General features: G+C 41.7%; 1 long non-coding RNA gene across 1 annotated transcript; it reads right to left on the bottom strand.

Annotated features, from left to right (window-relative positions):
* Positions 1 to 9,044: 9,044 nt before the first annotated feature.
* Positions 9,045 to 21,099, bottom strand: LOC122190402. Its single transcript, XR_006182116.1, has 3 exons — positions 21,076 to 21,099; positions 10,340 to 10,424; positions 9,045 to 10,254 (listed from the first exon to the last, which is right to left on the bottom strand). It is a non-coding gene; the product is annotated as an uncharacterized LOC122190402 (long non-coding RNA).
* Between the last annotated feature and the right edge of the window lie 344 nt (positions 21,100 to 21,443).

The raw sequence follows: 21,443 nt of genomic DNA, 5'->3' as shown, positions 1-21,443 counted from the left end.
AAGGATATTTTTGATGCTCAGAAGAGTAATAAGCCACCATCAGAAGATTTTGCTAACAGCCCATGTATAGCATTTGTTATAGTCACGTGGTATAGATGTATTTTCAGTCTTTCTTTCCTCTCAGAAGCATATCCATGTTTGCTTCAGCTCTCTCATCTCTAAGGGGAACTCTCACCAAGGCAGTTTCCCTGGAAACTTTCTTTAGATCAAAACCCCTCAGTAGCTACATGCTCTCCAAATACCAAACCAGTTTGCCCACAGCCTCATAACTTCTCACAACACTGGGGGCTCTTTCAAAACTTCTGCTAAAGCAAGATCACCACCACCCAAATAGGGTTAATATTGCCCTGCTGGGCTTTTAGAGACATTGATGCTACCTCATCCCACCAGTGTGAGTCAGCTGGTTGACTGCCCAAGCAATAAGGCACAGGCAAGTGTGAGCCCCAAGTCCATCAGGGATGCTAGGTATCAATTAGTTTTTAAGTAAGGAAGACATAAGCTTGTTTCCGTTCTAGATACAACTTTAAGGGCTGATTCTCTTGAGGCACATTTCAAAAGCAAGGAAACCAATACCCCAGAACTTGAACCAGGATGAGTCTAACTTCACTGATAGGCTGGTTATCACTCATCCCATGGCCTTAGAACGCTTAGAACTAGAAACAGTTTTACAACCTTCAAGCACTTTGCAATTAAAATTACTCCTCACAGTCTAAACAAGATGATCAGTAAAGTGAGAATCTGTGACGTAGTACTTGCCCAAGGACTCAGTAGGCTTTTCAAAGGAACAGAAAATCCTCAACTTTAGAAATGAAGCATTTCAGGATGTATTACCAAACTCTAAGTGCTTGGTTGCAGCTGTCAACACATTATCCAAGAGAACCAACAAGTTTGGGAGTAGTGTCTGAAAATGGGATGTCTCTTTTCACCTTAGCTTCTCTCTCATGTATTGCACTGACTCCTTATCCAAGCATGAAAAGAGCTATAAATAAAAATGAGCTATGAAAGGGCTATGAGACCAGTACAAGTAGCATTATTAACAGACATGTTCTCTGTTTATGACAGGGATGGAGTATCCCTTGGAATTAATGAAAGACAAAAACCCCAAAGGACCTCAGTGAAAAGTGGTGGAACAAGGATTCGTCAAAGAATAAAGCTAGCAGGTTGCTCTGGATAAGAATTGAAGTAAAATTTTTAGAAGTACATAGCTTTTTTGCACTCCCCAAAAATAACCTGTTCCCTAGATGAATGAAGTATTTTGTTATTTCCTGTTACCCTTTTGTTTCATTTTCTATGTACCAAAGCTTATCATACAATGGCTGCTGGCAGAGTTACGAAGGAAATGTTACAAATGTAGTCTTAGCAAACCCGCATTAATTTCAATAGAAGTTTGCCAGAGCTGCTTTTAGCCTAGTACCCATACATAGCAATTACAGCAGGATTTTTGATGTAGTCACTATTAGATAAACCATGTTATTATCCCTAAAAGGCAGGGAAAACAGTGGAGAGAAACAAAGATGTTTTGGGACAATCTTCTTGGCTGCAATGAGGCAAGAGGAAGTTGGCAACAAGTTTGGCTAGGAAAAATGGTGGGCCCTGGGAAAGGCAGGATGAGAGCAGTCCATTTGATAAGAGGCATTGATTAGTAAAAGCCATTGAGACAGCTCTGTGGCTGTAGGATTCTTATAAAGAACAGTGTGGAGGAGCCATGGTAGCTGTAGAGAGGTTATTGGAAGGGCTTGCCCCTGCATTCTTAGACAGCTGAAGAAAGAACCCCACCACGAGTCTCCCCTTATATCATATCTCTGGCCAGTTGGGCTGGGGCTCTCAGAACTTTGTGAGATCACTACTCATATGGACAATCTGGATCAGAATCCCACTGCTGTGAAACCAGAAGGGGAGGAGCATCCTGAGAATAGAAAACTACAGCAGACCTAACTGGGGATCTCCAGGATGAACCATTACTGGTGAAAGATTTTCTCTGCACCCAGCACTGAAGGGTTGGTCATGCCTCCAAGAAGTTTTATCTCACACACACAGCATTTCTGGTTCATCACCTATATAGACACAAATGCTTGGGGACCTGCTGCAGGCAATCCTTTGTCTTTCTTGCCACTTTATTTTACATTTTGCTTTATTGCAGTGGCCTAATGACAGCCCCCAGCTTCTGTTTCATCCCTTCTCTTCTTCCTCAGCTGCTTGGATTTTCATAGAATCATAGAATGGTAATTATAAAATCATGAAGATTGGAAAGGACATCTAAGATCATTCGGTCTAACCATCAGTTCATGCCTGTGACCACTCTAGACCACACCTCTCAGTGCCACATCCACATGGTTCCGGAACACTTCCAGAGACAGTGACTCCACCACCACCCTGGGCAGTCTGTGCCACTGCAGCACCGCTCTTTCTGAGCATACATTTTTTCCTCATATTCAACCTGAACCTCCCCTGGCACAAATTAAGTTCATTACCTCTTGTCCTGCTAGCCTTTCACAGCAAAGGACAGTGAGGGCTCTTTCCCAACAAGTCCTGTGGGAGAGGCAAGTATGTTCTCAACACTTTTGGATCAGACATTGATTGCCCAGTGCTCAAATTATCTTGCTTTACTAAGAATTTAATAGCAGCAGAAATACCAGAATACCAGAATAATCTTGTATGTCCACATAAAATAATGTAATCACGATTTAAAACAAGAGAAATTAAATTCATCCTGGATCACTTTGTATGCTACATTTTGCTAGGTGAACTCCTCAACTGTAATGTCATGTATCAACTAGAAAAGTCGTAACTGATTTCTGAAGCCACCTGGCTATTTAGAAAAAAATCAAACAATTTGTGTAGAGGTTGCTGCTTGCCCCAGGTGAGCCTCTGCTTTTGCAAGACTGAGTAGAGGAAAAGAGGCGCAGACTTAGTAATAGAGCTGGTTGGATGCTTGATTTGTACTAGAATGTTATTGTTATGCATTCTAGAATGCATTTTCTAGAATGTTATTATTATTATTATTATTATTTATAGAATTTATAATCCAAAATTGTTCCAAATATATATTAAGATAATTCAGCACTGGTCAGAAAAACCAGCCTCTCTAGGAATCAAAGGCATAGATGGATTACTAAATCCTCTTGGACTAGAAAGATGCCCAGGAGAAATTTTATCCTGACAGTAGTCTGCATTTGCAATGGTACTGAGCAAAAATGCCCTGTTTTCTACATGTGCCAGACAGCGATAGCTATGCTTTGAAATACCGCAATGCAGCTTTAACTTTTATTGTTTAGGAAAAGAAAAAAATTACCTAATCACCTTGAAACCCAAAGAATACATAATAGAGATGAAAATGCAGTATCCAGACAAATGAATCTTTTTGGTCAGAAGTTTCCTGTGTTTCTGTTCCCCACAATGAGCCAGGATGGTACATCATTTTCATCTCACGGGACATGGTAGGAACCAGGCAGTGCTGGCTGAGCTCTGAGGCACTTTGGTCAGAGCTGCCCATCAGTTTTGCATAAGTAAAAGTCTGCCCAGATGCTGGCCAGTCAGGATTGAATAGCTGCTCAGGGGTGCTTTGTGCTTGAGGACAGAGGAAATTCTGACTTGAGTATTTCTTTGCATGTTCTTAGGTTGCTTCCATTGGGCAAATAGATCTAAACCCTGTCCAGTACTGAAAGATGCCTGATGATTTTTTTCCCCCCCCGTGTTACTTGAGAGCCCTGCAGAGATGACAAAGGCTGGGAATTGTCTGGAGGCAAGATGTGGCTCAGGAACATTTTAAGGGGCTCTAGTTATCACAAGCAAAAAAGGTGCTCCATCAGGCTGTTGTCCATATGCAACGAAGAGAATACCACCTTAAATTATGCTGAAAAAAAAAACCAAACAAACACACACACCACTACCACCTACAAAGCACTTGAAAATTACTATTTCCCCCTCCTTCTTTTCTAACATTTTTCTGCAGTCCCAGAGCACTCACCACAACAGTACCATTTGTTCCTTCTGTATATGCCTCTGCAGCTGTACGTACTTTACATATAAGATCTCTTAAGCAGAAAAAACCACTTTCTTCCACAATATGCAACCTTGAAACTACTGACAATGACAATAAAGGCTTGTTTACTTCTGCTGTTTTCATAGCATTAAAAGACAGTAATGGCTAACCTCCAGTAATGCTTGAGCCCAAAGAATTGTCAAGTGTTTTCTTATAAGTGCTTGACTCTCAGCTCAGGGTTGTTTTTCCTTGTCTCTGAGTGTCCTTGGTCACTCTTTACTCATCAGAGAGGTTTACCCTTTTATGGCACTGTTATTTTATGTACTTTGCCACCTCCAGAATTACTCTGGCCCTCTCTACAAAAAGAAGCAAGCAGCTCCATGAATGTTTATCCTCTTTCCAAAGGCCCTTTTCATTCCATAGGCATGTTTGTTTAAAGAATATAAAAATGGTTGAAATTCTTTCACCTGTAAATAGGAATGAATCTCCCTGCCCCCCCAACAAATACTGCACGAGAAACACTTTTTCAGGTTGTTTGGATACAAAGAAATGCAATGTCAAGAAGCCTTCCAAGATCAACGCCCTGAATAAGAGAGGCCCTCATAGCAGAGGCTGTACAGAGCACTGCAAAGAAAACCATTTTATCAGTGGGTGCAGGATCAGAGACAGAGTGGGAAGGAATTGGAGGCCCCAGGTGGTGTCAATGTGAGAGCTGAGCCCAAACTTAAGACTGGAGAAATCTGGGCCATTGGGTGGGAACCTATAGCATCACCTTGGCTTGCTGACAGAGAGCTCTCTTGCAATATTGAGCTATGGCCAAAAGCATGGCTGGTTCAGTAGCTGTGTGTGTGTCAGAAAGAATGTAAGGCTTTACAGCAGGCAAACTTATCATTTAAATTAAAACAAAACAAAAAGAAAAAAGGAAAAGAAAATGTTTATCTAGGATGGGTGAAGTAAAGTTCCAAAGTTATATCCCCTGGTTTTTTGGTTTTTTTTTTTTTTTTCCTCATCCAAAACAGTCAAAGTAGTTGGGCTAAGTCTGTCTGGAACATGCTCAGGCAGGGTCTGATATCCACAGTGGAAAACAGCAGCTTAAACAATGTGTGAGGGTTGAAAGCAATGGAGGACATTTAGAGAAGAACGTCATAAAACCTTAACGATAGCTGCTACTTCCTGCACAGCCTATAATTAGATACTAGGCTAGTAACTTATAAATGCTTAAGATACAAGGTAAAATGCTTTTTGCCAATTTTTCCATCTCTTTGTTCTCATCTGTGTTCTTTGCTTGCCAGCTTTCTGGTAAAGCAATATATCTGTGGCTGATATTTGCCATCAGTGTGACAAATGTTTTTTACAAAACAAAATGCTATTATTTTTTTCTCCAAGCAAGCGCTGAGAACAGTAAGGTTTAATTTCCTGCCTCTCCACTTTCCTGATGTCTCTTGTTAACCTCAATTTATTTTTTTCACCTCAGACTGTAAGAGAGCTTTACAAACCATTGTCATTTCAACACTTACTTTTCATGCTGAGGCCATGTTTGTGAAAATATCAAGTTAAATATTCAACTTTTTTTTTTTTTTTTTAAATAGAGGAGACTTTTCAGATGCTCAAAAACCTCATGAAAAACTTGACTTCAGGCAGGCATTTTTGGATACTACAGTCTAGCAAAGCAGTCCTCAGACTCTTCCATCTTAGTGATGATAATGGCTTTCTTAAGAAGTCAAGAAACACTGTTAGTATTTAAGGGCTAAGATTCTTGATCCCACTGTTAAAGCACTCCATAGGGAGCATCCTTGAACAACGAAATGGATCTAGTGGATGCCCCATCCCTGGAGGCATTCAAGGCAAGGCTGTATGTGGCTTTAGGCAGCCTGGTCTGGTGATTGGTGACCCAGCATGTAGCAGGGGGGTTCTTTTCAACCCAGGCCATTCTATGAACCAGAAGTTGCATATTAAAATAGGTGGCTCCTGCACACACACAGCTTTGCTCTTGGCACTGCATTCACAGATGAGGACAAAGAGAAAGCCTGGCTGAAACATACTTGTATCTGCCTATCCTTAGCTGTGATGCTGGCCCAAAAGTGTGTTGGGTAGTTGATACAAGAAGTGATGTATTACCGGGTTAATGAGTGTTAAACTGGCATTCAAGGCCAGGTTGGAGGGGCCTCTGAGCAGTCTGATCTAGTGGGTAGCAATCCACCCCATGGCAGGTGTTTGTAACTAGAGATCTTTAGAGTCCTTCCAATGTAAGCCATTTTATGACTCTATGGCATTGAGACCATAGAGCTGTGTTAACCAGGCGTGCTTGGGCATATATCAGTTCTTGTTCTGTGTCCATGTCAGCTTTGTCAAGTTCACTCCTGAAGTGACTTAATTCAGACTGAGGCACAGGGTCACATCTCTATGCCCAAGTAAAAACATTTCAAGTGCTAGCATGGATTTTGTTACCACGACCAGGACATCTGAATTATAGTGCACCCATATGCTTCTTGCTATGCCTGGCAAAGGGGCACTGAGCCACACTCCTTTACTTGCTTTGATAAAATACTGGATCTACTCTATCAAACACAGCAAGAATTGATTTAATCATCTGATAAAAGATGATTTCATTAGCTCAAAATACATTTAATAGAAAAAGAGGCAAAATCTTGAGCTATCTTTTCATCTCACTGTTAGCCTCCCCAGCAAAACCTACATATTTTTTCTTTAGCAACTTAATTTGCTAGAGATACTAAAACAAAACCTTCTGTTAACTACTAGAAGTTTCTTACCAGCCGTATACCTCTAATGAGTTACTGCATGTGACCATATCCATAACTGTAATTGATCTAAATATCAACCAAAACTAAAACTAGTGTGGAAGTTTAATGCAGATGGTCATGAAGTGTAGGAACCAAGAAGGGTTGGAAGGCACAGTCATTTAAAAAAACAAAACAAAAAAAAACCCAAAAAACAAAAAACTTATTTTAGTGCCTATTACAATCTTTGTTTGAGTGTGAAATGTCAGGAAGGCCCAAAACATTGCCCTGTTATTTTCTGCTGTCTCATTTTAATGAGCTTTTTACAAGCGTTAATAAAAGTTTCTTAATTCTACTCACATAAAGCTCTTAATGTATTTAAAGTTCTGCTTTCTCTAATCATTTCTTTATTGTGTCAGTTTTTCTTTGTCAGGATTAGGTTGGGTGAAGGATATGAAACACTGTTAAATATCAGCTGCTAGTGCCAACAGCTCCTTCTTGGGAATATTTCCAACTCAGCATCAACATCTGCATGCATTAATGCTGAAGATGGGTTACAGGCACATAAATCTCTGCATTGTCCTCTTCAGTCATTAGTGACAACTGTTCTTGTGCAATACCTACAGCAGGGATAACCTTGGCTCTCTACTCCCTTCCCCCCACCCCTGCAGTGGATCTTGTTCTGTATCTCACTATTTTATCAAATTCACAGCCTCAGTTACTATCCTTCTGTCTTGCTTTAGGAAACCTAGGCACACTTGCAATGCACACAGCTCTCACTGTTTTAGTATGCTGCCCCAGGAAATCTTCACCAGGGCAGAAGGCAAGGCTCATAATTATGAAAAGAGACCATGACTAGCTTTAACTGTTAGGAATATTGCTTCACTGGACACTCTGGTGATGTGAAGAACTTTTACCACTTTAAGAGCTGTACTGTAAACTCCATGCAGTTCAAGAGGGTTTTCTGTTCCTGCCACATGACATTGACACTACTGTCATTGCTGTGCTGCCTTTCCTACACTGCCAGTCACAAGATCTTCTCCAGGCAACTTTGCCTTCTTTTCTCCACCTCCTGTTTTCTGCAGATAGTGAACTCACCTGTATTGCTGCAGCTTAGCTATGCTGAACAGCCCATACTAGAGGTCATTATCCTTCATTTGAAAGGTGGAGTGGGACAGCCACGTGTTGAAGTGCTATGGACTCCCCTCTGTTGCTGACAGTGGAGAAAATCACTAAGGTCTCCTTAGTTGGAACTGATATCCCTGTAGACTCTGGAGACAGCATGCACCACCAGGCTGTCTTGCCTCTTCTTCCTACTCCTTGGGGATTCAGGAACCAGCAGGGCTGATCCTTAGATGGGCTATGGGCAGTGACAAGAGCAAGGGGAAGAGACCTCATTGACACCATAGGTTGGAAAAAATCATTAAGGTTGGAAAAAACCTCTAAGGTCATCTAGTCCAACCATCCACCTATTACCAATATAGCCCACAAAACCATGTCCCTCAGTGCCACATCCACACGGTTCTGGAATACCTCCAAGGATGGTGACTCCACCACCTCCCTGAGCAACCTGTGCCACTGCAGCACCACTCTTTCAGAGTAGAAGTTTTTCCTAATATTCAATCTAAATCTCCCCTGAAGCAGACATTCAGAGGGAAGGAGTTCTCAATGCAACAGACATTAATTCATTTCTTCTGAAATGCATCGGTCAATGTAACAACTAACTTTGGGTAGTGTAGGCTTGGTAAAGAACATTGAATCAACTAATCAAGTGGTATTACTGGTTAGCTGAAAGCTATCAGACGAGATAACACAGTCCTATGGTAGTACAAACACTCCTTTTTCAGTGCCTGAAACGTTAAGCCATTTCACCTTTGTGTTAGATCTCTCAGAGAGGTGGTGCAGAGGAAAAATGCTAAAATGCATCTGAAAAAGTCACTGCACCTAATAAAAGCTGTAGTGCTGTTTCAGGTTAATAGCTCAGAGAACTGCAGCAACCAGCTTAATATTCACTTCACGACCTGCTAAAAAGCCAGTGAACGCGTAAAAGACCTGACTGAGCATTTTGCATCTTTATGTGAACTAGTGTCAGGTACAAAGCTCAGAAAGGTGCACAGTGCCACCAAAGGCAGGAATTTCCCCACCAGCCATAACAGTAGAGAAAAAAAAGTCATGAGCAACCTTACTGAAAGCATATGCAAAGATAAGTTTTCAACTAAAACCAAACCCTGAGACGCACCCAAATTAAGCAAAGTCTGTGCAAAGCCTGAGGGACAACACTGCTGCCTTAAGAAAATGAAAAAAGTTTTATTAGAAAGATTACTAGCATTAACACTTGGTGGAAGAAATCATCAACCAAACCACAGCCCTGTTCCACTCCATGAGCTCTGCAGGACCCACAGAGTCACAGAGCAGCTGAGGCTAAAAGGCACCTTTGGAGGTGCTCATGTCCAGCCCTCTGGGCTCAGAGTGGGTGTGCTTAGAGCATAAAAATTGCTCAGATAGGTTTCAAGCATCTTGAAGAGTGAAGACTCTACATGCTCTCTAGGCATTCTATTCCAGCGCCCTTACAATGAAAAAGTTGTTCCCCTGGCTCCCCGTTTAAATGGATTGTCCTTTGTTTCAGTTTGTGCCCATTTCTTCATCATCTGCCGCTGGGAATTACTGAGTAGAGTCTGGCTCTGTAGCCTTTATGCCTTCTTATCAAGTATTTTGCATACTGTTAATATCCCCCATATTCTTCTCCAAGCTGAACAATTCCAACAATGACAATTGCCACATGTCAGATGCTCCAGAGTCCAAATCATTTTCATAAAATATCTTGAGTTGGATGAGATTCAAAAGGACCATCGAGTCCAACTCCTGGACATAGTTACAATATGCCCATATCCTTCTACAGAGGAGCCAAAGATCTGGATGAAACTCCCAAGAGGTCTCTTGCTACCGCTGAAAAAGAATCATCATTCCCGGCAACGCTCTTCCTAATGCAGCTAAGGAAGCTGTTGGCCTTTTTAGCTGCAAGGACACATTGGTTCATGGTCAACTTGCTGTCCACCAAATCCCATGTGTCTTTTTCTACCAAGTTGCTTTCTAGCCTGCCCACTCCCAACATATACTAGAGCATGATTTCTCAACTTGACAACTTTGCATCTCCCTTTGTTGAACACCATTAGGTCCATACTGGTCCATTTGTTCTACTTGTCTGAATTCTTCTGAATGGCAACACAGTGATCAAGTCTACCAGAGTTTGTATGAGCTTGTATGTGTCCATTTTGCTTAAGTGTTCTTTTTCCTGATTTTCCTGCACCTAAGGCAAGTTTTCCTTGCTCTAGATTTTCTCATGAGCCACAAAGATCTGGGATTCCAGAAGGCAAGTATTATCAGTAAAAGACTGAAGTGACCATTTGGTCAAGTGGGTCCTTTTTCTTTTAGTCCTTAATCCTCAAAAAGTATCTCCTGTGTAAGTATATTAGCTTGGCAGTATTTGTTTTCCCACCACAAAATAGGGGTGAAAGTTTCTCTTCTTCCTTACACCTACAAGAGAAGTGAAGTGGTATGAAGCACTTGGGCACAGGAGCAGTGGCAGGGTATGGGGCCAACACAATAAATGCTGTTGAACCTGCTAAGATGAAGTCATAGTGCAGTCCAGTAGGAGCCACTGGGTACTTGCAGAAGTTCTGATGCCACTTCCTGGCATGTTGTATCTGTAACACATCTTTCGTTGGAGCACCATCACCAGGATCTGGGCATAATTATTTTGATGAAATACATTCATATATCACCTCCCTGCTGGAGTTTAATTGACATACAGGAACAGAACAGAACATGCAAGAAATCTGTGCTGCAGTAAGTCAAAGATGTATGTGGCCTACTTACAAGCTCAGGTGAAAAATGGGAGAATAATGACACCTATTTTGCAAGGTATTTGACTTATAGGTCCATAACTCAAACTCTTGGCAAATGTGCTCCAAAATGAGTTGGAAATATGAGGAATTTACTGCACACTAAGCATTCTCCCCCTGATGAAAGCAGGGGGGCTTCCTACTCTCTCTTTTTCCCCCCTCCTTCCATTCATCACCAAATGGAGAACAGCCAGAAGCTTCAAAGTACACTGGTAGAAATATGATCCTGACACCCGATTTTACACCTTAATCTACCCCTTATTTCAGCAAAGGCTGATTTCCATTATCAGCCTATCCATCAGTCCAATTCACATGATGGAGGAGGCAAAGAGTGGGGAAAAAACATGATGTCAGGAAAAGTCTCTTTCAGGAGAGGTGACAGGGAGGAGCATTTTTCATGAAGCTGTTTGTAACAGTGGAGCAGGGCCACTGCTGTCTGGGGGCTGAAGTGATACATACTCCTATGATTCATGCTAGACCATAGGATGTGCAGCCCAGCAGCTTTTGCTGCTGCTGCTACTACCAAGCCAAGTGGATTCCAGTATTGCTCAGTGCTCCAGGAATGGTACCCAACCACACTGCCTGGATCTGCAGAAGAGAAAAGTCATGGCAGAGGCAAAAGGAAGATTTCTGTTCCTTGAAATAGCCAAGGAAGTTGATCAGAGAAGTTCTGTGAAGGCATTTAGAGATGGAAGTACCATAAATAGCACTTAGGAAACAAAAACCAATAAAATTAAGGCATGAGGCCACAAGTTATCAGAGTGAAAAGGCAAGTGTGTACAGGCAAGGTGAAGACTTTGTTCTCAATTAGTTACATATTTTGTCTGTACAGAACAGAAGGATTATACAGTTACAGTCTGGACTAGTTTCTAATGCTTATTATCTCTCGCTTTGGAAGAAGAGGCCTTTGTAGTTTGACAGAAGGAAAAGCAGTCTACTAGAAAACAAGTGAGCTGTGACCTGTGATAACGGCAAGGGGAGATCTGTTTACAGGGCAGGATGAAAACACAGGTAATTAGCTTACCAACAGACAGGGACTGCTCTGTCAAAAGGGAACATGATGCACAGAAGGCCTTTATTGATGGACAAACAAGAAACTATATTAAGAAGATCAAATTTAAAGTCAGCTAACAAGAACTTAGTGACAATCTATTATTGTTATTACTTCAAATAACCCCTGCACAAGACCTCATCTGCATTATCCAGATTTTTCCAGTCCATATTATTATTCATCAAGTATTCATGTGGCCCTTAGCAATGAACCCCAGGTTGACTGGGGTATGACTGGGTTAGTGAGCATTCTGTTCGGACTCACTGCAGATGAGATGTGGCCTTACATTTCCAAATGGCATACGGTGCTATTTCAAGTCAATTCTATAGGAAAGTCACAAATGCAGTCCTGTGATCTTAAAAAGAGCTTTTATCTAGAAAAGAAGTGTGAATGAAGGTCAAATGGTAGGTCAGGATGTAGAAGATAGGGACTGTCACTTCCAATTCACTGACATCCTGTGTGACTAAGTAAAGCATGATCTCTGCATGCATTCATTTCAAAAGCTGAAATAATGGCAAAAGTTACTTACTTCAAAAGGCTGCTGTCAAGCCTAATAAAAAAATTGTTTAGAGAACAGTATCAAGTTTTGGGGCAGAATACATCAGAGAAATGCAAAGTGTTATTTATAATTTCAGGGGAAAGGTAAAACATCAAGGATGCAAACTCAAGCAGTTGAAAGCTGGGAAATGCTGAAATTAAGGTCAACAGTGAAATCTTATGTTGTCTTCCTACATATGCATTACATCGTACGTTGTAATTATGACATGCCATTTCAGGAGAATATATGGCAGCTGCAGAGCAAATGCTCTCCACCAGCATATACCAAAAGATTTACAATGAAGGCAGACTCTCTTGTGAGTTGAGTGGAGTTGGCCGAAAGCCTGGATAGCCCTTTACCCCAAAGTTTCTTGTTGACAAAAAAATAAGTATTTAAGGGTGTGCAGTAGAAAACACTGGAAGTATCCTGATGTATCTGACACCAATGGAAAGCAACACAAAATATGGTAGTAGTATTGAATAACAAATCCCACCAGTTGTCATCTACTTTTTTTTTTTTTTTAAATAGAATTTAACTAAATCATTCTGGTGTTTCTTTTCTCTTTTTCTTTCCTCTTCTTCCCTCTCCCCATCTGTGGGGTCTCATACTGCTGCTTCTCCATTTCTCTCTCCTTTTGTTCCTCTCCTTCCATCCCTTCTGATTGTCCTTTCTCTGTTTCATACATTTCAGTTCTTCCTCAAAAACCCCTTAATCTTACTATCATCTTACTGCCAGCTTTGACAGAGCACCAGTTATGCCCTTGTCTTCCCCAGCCCTATACTTTTAGATAAAAAAAAAAAAAAGCAACTTCCCTGCCAAGAATGGCAGAAACACATGAGAAACAGGTTGACTGCAAACTTTTTGGAATTTTTGTTGGAATTGAGGAGCCATCCAGTTCAAGAGAGAAAACACAACAGGTATAGAGGGAGGTTTTGCAGGCCAGATGGCTGGGCAGCAGCCCATGCTAACTGAAAGGAGGCTGCCCCACAGATCTGCCTCTTTGCCCTCTGTGGAATTTCCATATGGACTCACCAAGGAGAAAGTTGGGTTCTTAGAGAAGAAATACAATTCCAAGTTGAGCGTGTAGGGAGTAAAGTAGATAAGAAATATTGAAGGGAAACTAAATTTCAGACAGAGATAAGAGTTAATGGTAAGTTCCACACAGCAAGGCAAATTTTCTTCGTGTCAGTTAAGGTTGGAATAGATATATTAGGTTTCACTGGAGTTACAACACTGTACATGACACTAGAACTGTCCTATGGTGTTTTAAATATTATTTCCACCCACTCCCCACACAGCATGAAAGTGCCTAAAGGACAGAAGTCACAATTGCACAACCCAAATAACAGAATTCAAAGTGTACTAATGATTCAAGCTGTTGCATTTGGCATTTTGAAAGGGCAGTGCTAGGATCTGAGATTATGAGAACAAAGACAGATTTAAACAAATCAAATTCTCAGAAATATTCCCATATAACTCACTAACTTGAATTACAGTGCTTCTAGAAGTGACATTTAGCTAACTGTAGCATTTGGAGCAAAAGGACGTGGCTTCCAAAGACAACTTTTTCTTTGGCTTCCTGAAATGATGTGCATTCCAAGGATTGAGAGATAGAGCCCAATATGATAAATGAAGTGTAAGTCTCAATTAAAAACACCAGGTTTCCACAGACAGACATTTCTTCTTTGGTGCATTGGAGAGTATTGACAATTTGCAGGCTGAGTAATCAGACTGACTCAGGCAAAACATTAACTACCTTGGGCCACCCACATAATTATCCAGAATAACAACTGTAGTTTAGATTCATAGTCCGTCTTACCTGAACTTACTCAAGGCATAAAAGTCACTGGAGAGCACTACAAAGCACATTTATACTTCCAGACTCATATGCCCTTCAGCCTTACCCGCTGCAAAACTCTTCTCTTTTACTCAAAGCATTAGTAAAATTTCTGTCAATTGTACCATATTACCTGGCTGTTCTATAATAGAATTATCTTTGAGAAGCCAGCACAAATTGAAATTAGTACATTTAACTCATTCAGAATCTTGACTGACTCAGATTCCCCTGGAGCATTACTGAAATAACCTGTGTAAGACATCCTTCAATCATTGCTTAAAAGTACCTGCACTTTTATGACTAGAGACAATCCAATCACCCTATACATAAATGATGTAAATAGCTTGAGACATCCTGATGTGAAAAGATGTACTGTCTCTGTCCCTCAATACATGGAGAGAGACTTGAACCCAAGCCTCCTTTCCCACAGGGAGGAAACTGAGATACAGCTCAACAAAGACTTTCCCGGATCTCAGCAGGTCCATAAAAAACAATCTTGCTTCTTGAAATGTTCCTTTCTCAGTATTCCTGCCTCTCCACAAAGAAGTTTGAGGTTGACTAGCCCAAAGCCTACTTGACTGAGAAAACTTCATCTTTCTTTTACTCAACCATGCAAGTGGTAGCAGTGCAAACTCACTGGTACCCTGTCTGAGGAATGCCCTCCTCATTTCGGTGCAAAACTCTCCTTGGGTGGCAGATACAGGATTGCCTTCCAATCATTGGTACGACTCTCTTAGGGCTTAGTATTCTGAGTATCTTCTGACTTGACTCTAAGGGAAGTGGATGCAATATCATGCCCCATACTCTGTGGGTCATAATATTTTAGAAGGCCTGAGGTTCATTTGGCTATCTCCATGCTCTGGACTGAGCTTTCCAAATCATCAGTCAATTGAGTGTAAGTAGATGCATGTTCCCAGGGGTGCACATTTTCAGTTCTTAGGTACTTTGCTAAGAATATCTCCTGGTTAACCTTATCCCCAACTGCAGTGAGTCAGTGACATATTACTTAACCTTCCTTGAGTATTTCAAAGGCAGCCTCAGAGATTTCTCTCTACCTCATACAGATTTTCACCTTGCTTCGATTGTTAATCCTGTTGTAGCCACTGTGAGAGATTCAGAAACGTGACTGATATTTTCCAGGATTCTCTAGTGGCAGAACAGTGGCTATAATTAATCATAATTTGTTTTTCTTCTTTCTCCCCCTCACTTAGCATGCAAGCAACAAATCTGATTATAAGTGGGTGACCCTCCAGACAGCTGTCTTTGCAGAGGTTAAAAAGGAAAACCAACTTCAAATGCAGCAGGACATGGGCAGATAAAGTTCCAGGTAAAAATAAATAAATAAATAAGATCATAGTGTTCATGATTTCGCCAACAGAATTACTTTCTGCTCCACAAGGAATAGCTGTTTTCAAACTAGATTAGCATCACTCTACTGGTGACCCTTCAGAGCAAAATTTCTGGGCAGCAGCCTCTCCAATTCTGCGCAATCTAACAGCCTGTGCTTTTGTTTTCAGAGCTGATCATCTTGAATGCAAAGAAACACAGAGAAAACCACTGAATCCTGTTTGACGTTAGTCATGAGATGGATAATCCGTCTGATTTTCCAAGCATTCATGTCACACCGAGCCATTAAAAAGAGGTGTTGGGCTGAGAGCAGTACAGCTTAATTTGGCGAGTCTGAAACTACAGATTCTGTTCTTTGTTACTGTTATGTTTCTAAGGACCAGCAGCTTATATCCAGTGGAGGATATTGTTCCAAGTACTCAAGGGAAAAGATGAAGAGAGAATAAGTTACTGATACATTAGCTCAGCTGTCAGGAGCAGGATGTAAGTGACCAAGCAGCAGTATGATCACATGAAATAATGCCACGTGGTAGGCTCTACTGCATGACATAACTTTTCAAGTTTGCTCCATCATTGGAGCATAATTGGAACAGAATCAGTTGTCGCAAAAAATATATGGTTGTATCAGATAACTTGTCTTCAGATTTTAAAGTGATTGCAAGTGCATCATGATTCTGCCTCTCTTTGTAGGATTTCCTTTATGACTGACAGATACAGGAAGCACAGTCTCCCTGCTCATTAAGGTGACTGAATTGTGCTCTACTTTAGTGATTCATGATGCTCCCCTAAGTGTGAGATATCTAGTAGCAATTTTGTACCCATCTCTGTTCAACTCCACTACCCTGAACTGTGCTGATATAGTTTATCTGACTATAGGGTACATATGAATTAGATCTAGGTTCTCAGCCCCAGGTAACATCATCTGCGGGACTTCCTTCCCTACTGAGCATCCTGCACAGTGTTTAGCCAGTAGTGTCTTCTGACATTTTTTAGGTTTTTTTTGTGCCTTGTTCTTCTGCTAGGTTTTTGCTTCTTGTCCAGATTTTGTAGGTTGCCACTATCAATGCATTTATTTTGGTGTCACTGATATGCCTGTTGCCACAAGACCCATCAGGAGCTGAGCACTGTTAAATACCCACATGTGTTGGTTGCATCTGACAAAAAAGCGATGGCCACTCTATTTCAATGGTTACTCTCACTTTCATCCAATGCTTGGTTACTTTTGCAGTTAGAAGTGTCCACGAAGTTTCATCTGGAAGCCATACCATAGAATGTCTTGGTTGGAAGGGACCTCAAGGATCATCAAGCTCAATCCCTCTTGCTGCAGGCATATCATACCATAGAGGGAAGATCATAGCTAGTAGAGCTTAGTTCTATATGCAAGTTGCTGTTATGGCAGGAGATAACTTCCCAGCCTTTCCTCTGTGCTCTTTCTCAGTTTGATTTGCTGTAAAAAAAATTTTGTGCATTGCATGAGGCAATAGTATGAACCCATTTGATGGAAAACATGGTGCCAGTTAATAGGGGGAAAAATATTCAGTCCCTGGTGACAATTTGCAACTCACAAACAAGTTTCTCGGTTTTCATCCTGCACCCCAAATTTGGCTTTAACTTCCCTTTACTCCTTTCTTGTTTGAGAGATTCACATTCTCCTGGAAAGATACCATCTCTCCAAGGCAAGATTGCCACAGTGTGTGCACTCTAATACTGGAAGAGCAGTCAAGTCTCTTAGGGCTACAAACTTGGTTCTTCTTTTTAATGCAACACCACTAAAAGCTGTGGGCCTGTCCCCAGCAAAGAATACTGTCCTAGAAACTTAGTCAAGAGCAGCAGAAGGAACATCATTAACCAGCAAACTGAATGCCAGCAAAAAAGAGAAAAGGCTGTTTCAGCTTCTGACTCTCTCCAAAAGTATCTTTCACTGCTTTTTAGTATTTTACACAGCAATAGTTAACATTCACTAGCTAACTCATTAAAACCACAGTAACTAACATTTCCACACAGTTGCTAGCACAGTGGGCAATGACACCCCAAATAGAGGCAATAACATTTGTACTGAGCTAGAGAAAACAAAGAGTCAAAACTACATGCATAGAATAAATGAAAAAAAAAAAAAAATATCAGAAGAACAAAGTGCGAAACAGAGGAGTCATCCCCAAGGGAACAAGAAGGCAGGACCACCACTGGTCTCAGCCATGCAGAGGGAAGGAGAAGTGGTGATGACCATAGGAATAAGCATAGTAAAGTCTTGAAATACTCTGACACCCAGTGGCACCCAGCTGGAGCGGCAGCCAGCAGATGGCAATGCCAGCCCACGTACACAACTCTTTGGTTGTGAACGCGATCAAGGTGGCCCCGTTTGCCAGCCTGCATCCCCACATTGCCTGAAAACAGTGAATTGTGCCTGCCCAACCAGTTCTGTGTAGGCACTTTTCAAAAATGTATTTACTTGTCAATCTTGCAGCCTGTGCAATTGACTTTCCTGAATCACTTGCTGTACACAATAGCCTGAGCTATTTTCCCTGGCTCTCAGCTCTAAGGCAGGTAAACGATAAGCAGATTTGTGCTGCATGATTTCTCAGTATTTTCAGTGCATGCCTGGTTAAGCCTTTGGCAATGGACTCTGCAACCTGACATCATTAATGCCTTCAGAGATGCCAAGCAAAACTGCAGCCTGGAGCACAACAAAGCTTAGGGAACAGGTGGGCACTGGTAGACCCACCTTATAGCTGCAGTATTGCATCATTCTCGTGGGCTGTTACTTCTCCTATCACTTGTTTCCAGCAGCAAAGCAGTCAAGTTTGGAACTGTTGCAAGAGATTTCATGCATTAAATGGCACTAAAAAGCTTTCTGCCTGTGACTGTAAGCTTCATTTCACAGCAGTACATGGTTTATGTAGCGGCAAAAGAAGAGCGCAGTTAAGAGAGATGAGAGCAGACTGGCTGGTGTGCAGGAGAGCACCTGAGCATGCAGAGCTTCCAGAATATGCTGCTGGTGGGGAAGCAGAGCAGAGCTGTGATGGGTGGGTGGTTGCAGGGCTTTCTGTATAGGTTGGATGAGCTCACATACGCTGAGTCTGATGGCAGCTCTAGTGAGAGGGAGCCAGAGGCACCCCCAATGGGCTGAGTTCAGCAAGCAGCAGGTAGTGCTGGTGTGACTGCTCTCAGGGAGCAGTCTCTGGAGAAAGATTGGCAGAAAATTCCTGCTCCTGCCTGCATCTGTTTGCTCGCGTTCTTGGGCATCCTCCTTATCCAGGAGATGGATAAGCCACATAGGAACCTCTGCCCAGTATTTGCAGCTGCCTTCAGTGGCTCACACAGAAGCTTCTCCTTCATGCTTTCCCTGTGATCTTTCATTGCTTTTCCTCATTTTCCTGTCCTAGCTTAATAATCTCTTACGTTGGTCTTCTTCCTCTCCTAAGCCTATTTTCTATCCCCACCACCCAGTCCATTTGTCTCTGGCTCACTTTCAAGACTGTTTATACACCATCCTTGCCTTTCTGAGCAGTCTTCTCTCACATCATTCCTTCCTCGCTGCTTCTTCAGTGTATTGTCTCACATACCTTCCAGAGGATTATTAGAAATTTCGTGAAGACTCTCTGCAGCAGCAAAGCAGAGGAGTAAGGGCCAAGAAAGGTTTAAGATACCTCTCCCAGCTATCTCTACAGCCCCTGAAAAGAAGAACTAACCAAATGTAATGCTACTTCATTGGATCCATTGAACAGAAAGTGACCTCAAAAGATCTCTGATACAATCTTCTACTGAAAGCAGGGTCAGCTCTCAAGTCAGACTGGGTTTCTTAGTGCTCAATTCAGTCGTATCTTCAAAATCTCAAGGGATAGAACCTACATGGCCTCTCTGAGCAACCTATGCCTTTGCTTCACAGTCCTCAGGTAGAAAAGTTTTTCTTTGCAGCCAATCTAAACATCTAAGTCAAATATGGATTTAATAGAACTGGGCTTTAAAAAAAAAATTTTTTTTTTTTTTTAATTTATTTTTACTTCTTTAGGATTTACTGCTACATTGACAAACTGATTAACCTCAACCTACTTCAAATAACTCAATACTAAAATGCACTTTACAGTAATTTTATTAAATTGTATTTATTAAATTGTATTTATTAATTGTAAATCACATTTTCTACAGCATACATACTATGGAGGCTGGACACCCGTGGGACATCATGTACTGCAGCCTGCAGTGCAGGGCATCAGCCACAATTTACTCATCTTGATCCTGAACTACCCAGCTGGGAGAGGAACAGAAACAAAGGGACCTATAGAGGCCTCTCACTGCTCTACGAAAACCAGCCCCACAGAACTGCCAGCAGAACACTGCTCCCTCAGAACTGTCTTCTGGCTTCATGGCAGCTGTGCACCAGAAGAAAAGATTTACTCACATTTTTTCACCTGGTGTCACTACAAGCACACAAACAGCCCTACACTATTGTCTTCTAGTCAAAGTCAAGTAGAGATGCAACAGAGATGGCAATATTTCCCTTTTCAATAACAAAGTACTCTGGCTCCCATGCATATAGCTTTGTAACAGCTTGTGAAGCAAACCACATTTAGCACTGGAATCAGCAGTAAAATCCCATCTGATTTTTTTTTTTTTTTTTTTTTTTTTCTTCTTTTTTCTTTTTTCCTTTTCTCCCCCTAGGAACAGCTGGGTTAAAAATCTTTGACTAACAAGTTTTCACTGCCATACTAACGACTTTTCTCAATCAAATCAACAAACCATCCAATTTAAATCTGTGTCTCATGAAACAAACATTCCACAAAGATTTAAGTGCAATAAATAACCACCAAACTCAAGATACTGAGCTTAAAGGCACCCCCTGGCTCTTGATTCCTGCCCTCCCTGACAGCCAGCAAAGGGAGGGAGCATTTGCCCAGGTCATTGGCCAGCTCCATGCTGTACCTGGGAGGGAAAATCAGCTCTGTGACTCTGCCATGTTCTGCTTTAGTTTGTAAGGTTATGTGCAGTACTGAGGCAGAAGGACTTTTACAGGCTCCAGCTGAAAATTAAACATCCTGTTGTTATTTTGAGGGGCACATAAAGTTAAGATTCTGTGCCTCGTGCTTAACTGGAATGAGCAGAACTGGCAGATTGTTTCCATTGCTCAGAATAAACCTATCCTCTCTGCAGGGGGAAGACAACAAAATTAAGTCTGGCCGTGCGTAGGCAGACATCCCCATAGCAAGGCGATTCCCTTCAGAGAGGAAAGCTCTTGTCCAAGAACAGCTTTGACATACAGTACCATACAGCTCCACTATATCAGAAAGCAAAAGCACAGTGACATCATGGTAACTGGTGTTGATGAGCACACCTTTTACTGGAAAGGCAAGTAGGGACAAGGGTTTGTGTTTCCGCTCCTAAAGTAACCTGTAGGAAACCACCTGGCTTCACTGAAATAACCTGAGAGTTCACATGGTCTTGGTGAGCTTGCAGCACTTCTGAACAACACTGTGCAAAAAATCATAGAATAATTAAGGCTGGAAAAGACATCTAAGATCATCTAGTTCAACCATCCACCTACTACCAGTATTGCCCAGTATAACACGATGGAAAATGCAGCAATGACACCAGAGTAACAAGATCCCAGCCTGCAGCAAGTAAGGACTTGTTCAAATACAACATCTGTAGACACAGAAGTAAATGAAAAAAAAAAGCTACTTACCTTCATAAAACCTCAGGTACACAGGGAACCCTAGTAAACCACTCTTGCCTCCAGTGCCAACCCTTATATGAGGTTTGGGAAGGAATGGATCCTGGCTCCACCCCTTATGGTCACTGAGATGCACTGTGTGCACATGAGCTCCCCCAGGATTGGCCCTGCTTTCCTACCAGGTGCTCAATCACTACTTCAGACTGTGACTCAGCACTTCTGGTTCTCTTAGCACCCACTAACCATGTCCCTATGTACCATATCTGCCCTTTCTTTAAACGCAGTGACTCCACCACTCCAATCTCTGCCAGGGTAGTGGTATAGCCAGAACAAGCAGGAAGTTTCCACAGCAATTTTCTCAGTGCTAGGAATGACCTGTG

Source organism: Lagopus leucura, unplaced genomic scaffold, assembly GCF_019238085.1.
Source record: "Lagopus leucura isolate 7727_CA_CO unplaced genomic scaffold, USGS_WTPT01 Super-Scaffold_100159, whole genome shotgun sequence".
NCBI classification, from domain to species: Eukaryota; Metazoa; Chordata; class Aves; order Galliformes; family Phasianidae; genus Lagopus; species Lagopus leucura.
This window is presented reverse-complemented; position numbering and strand designations above follow the sequence as displayed.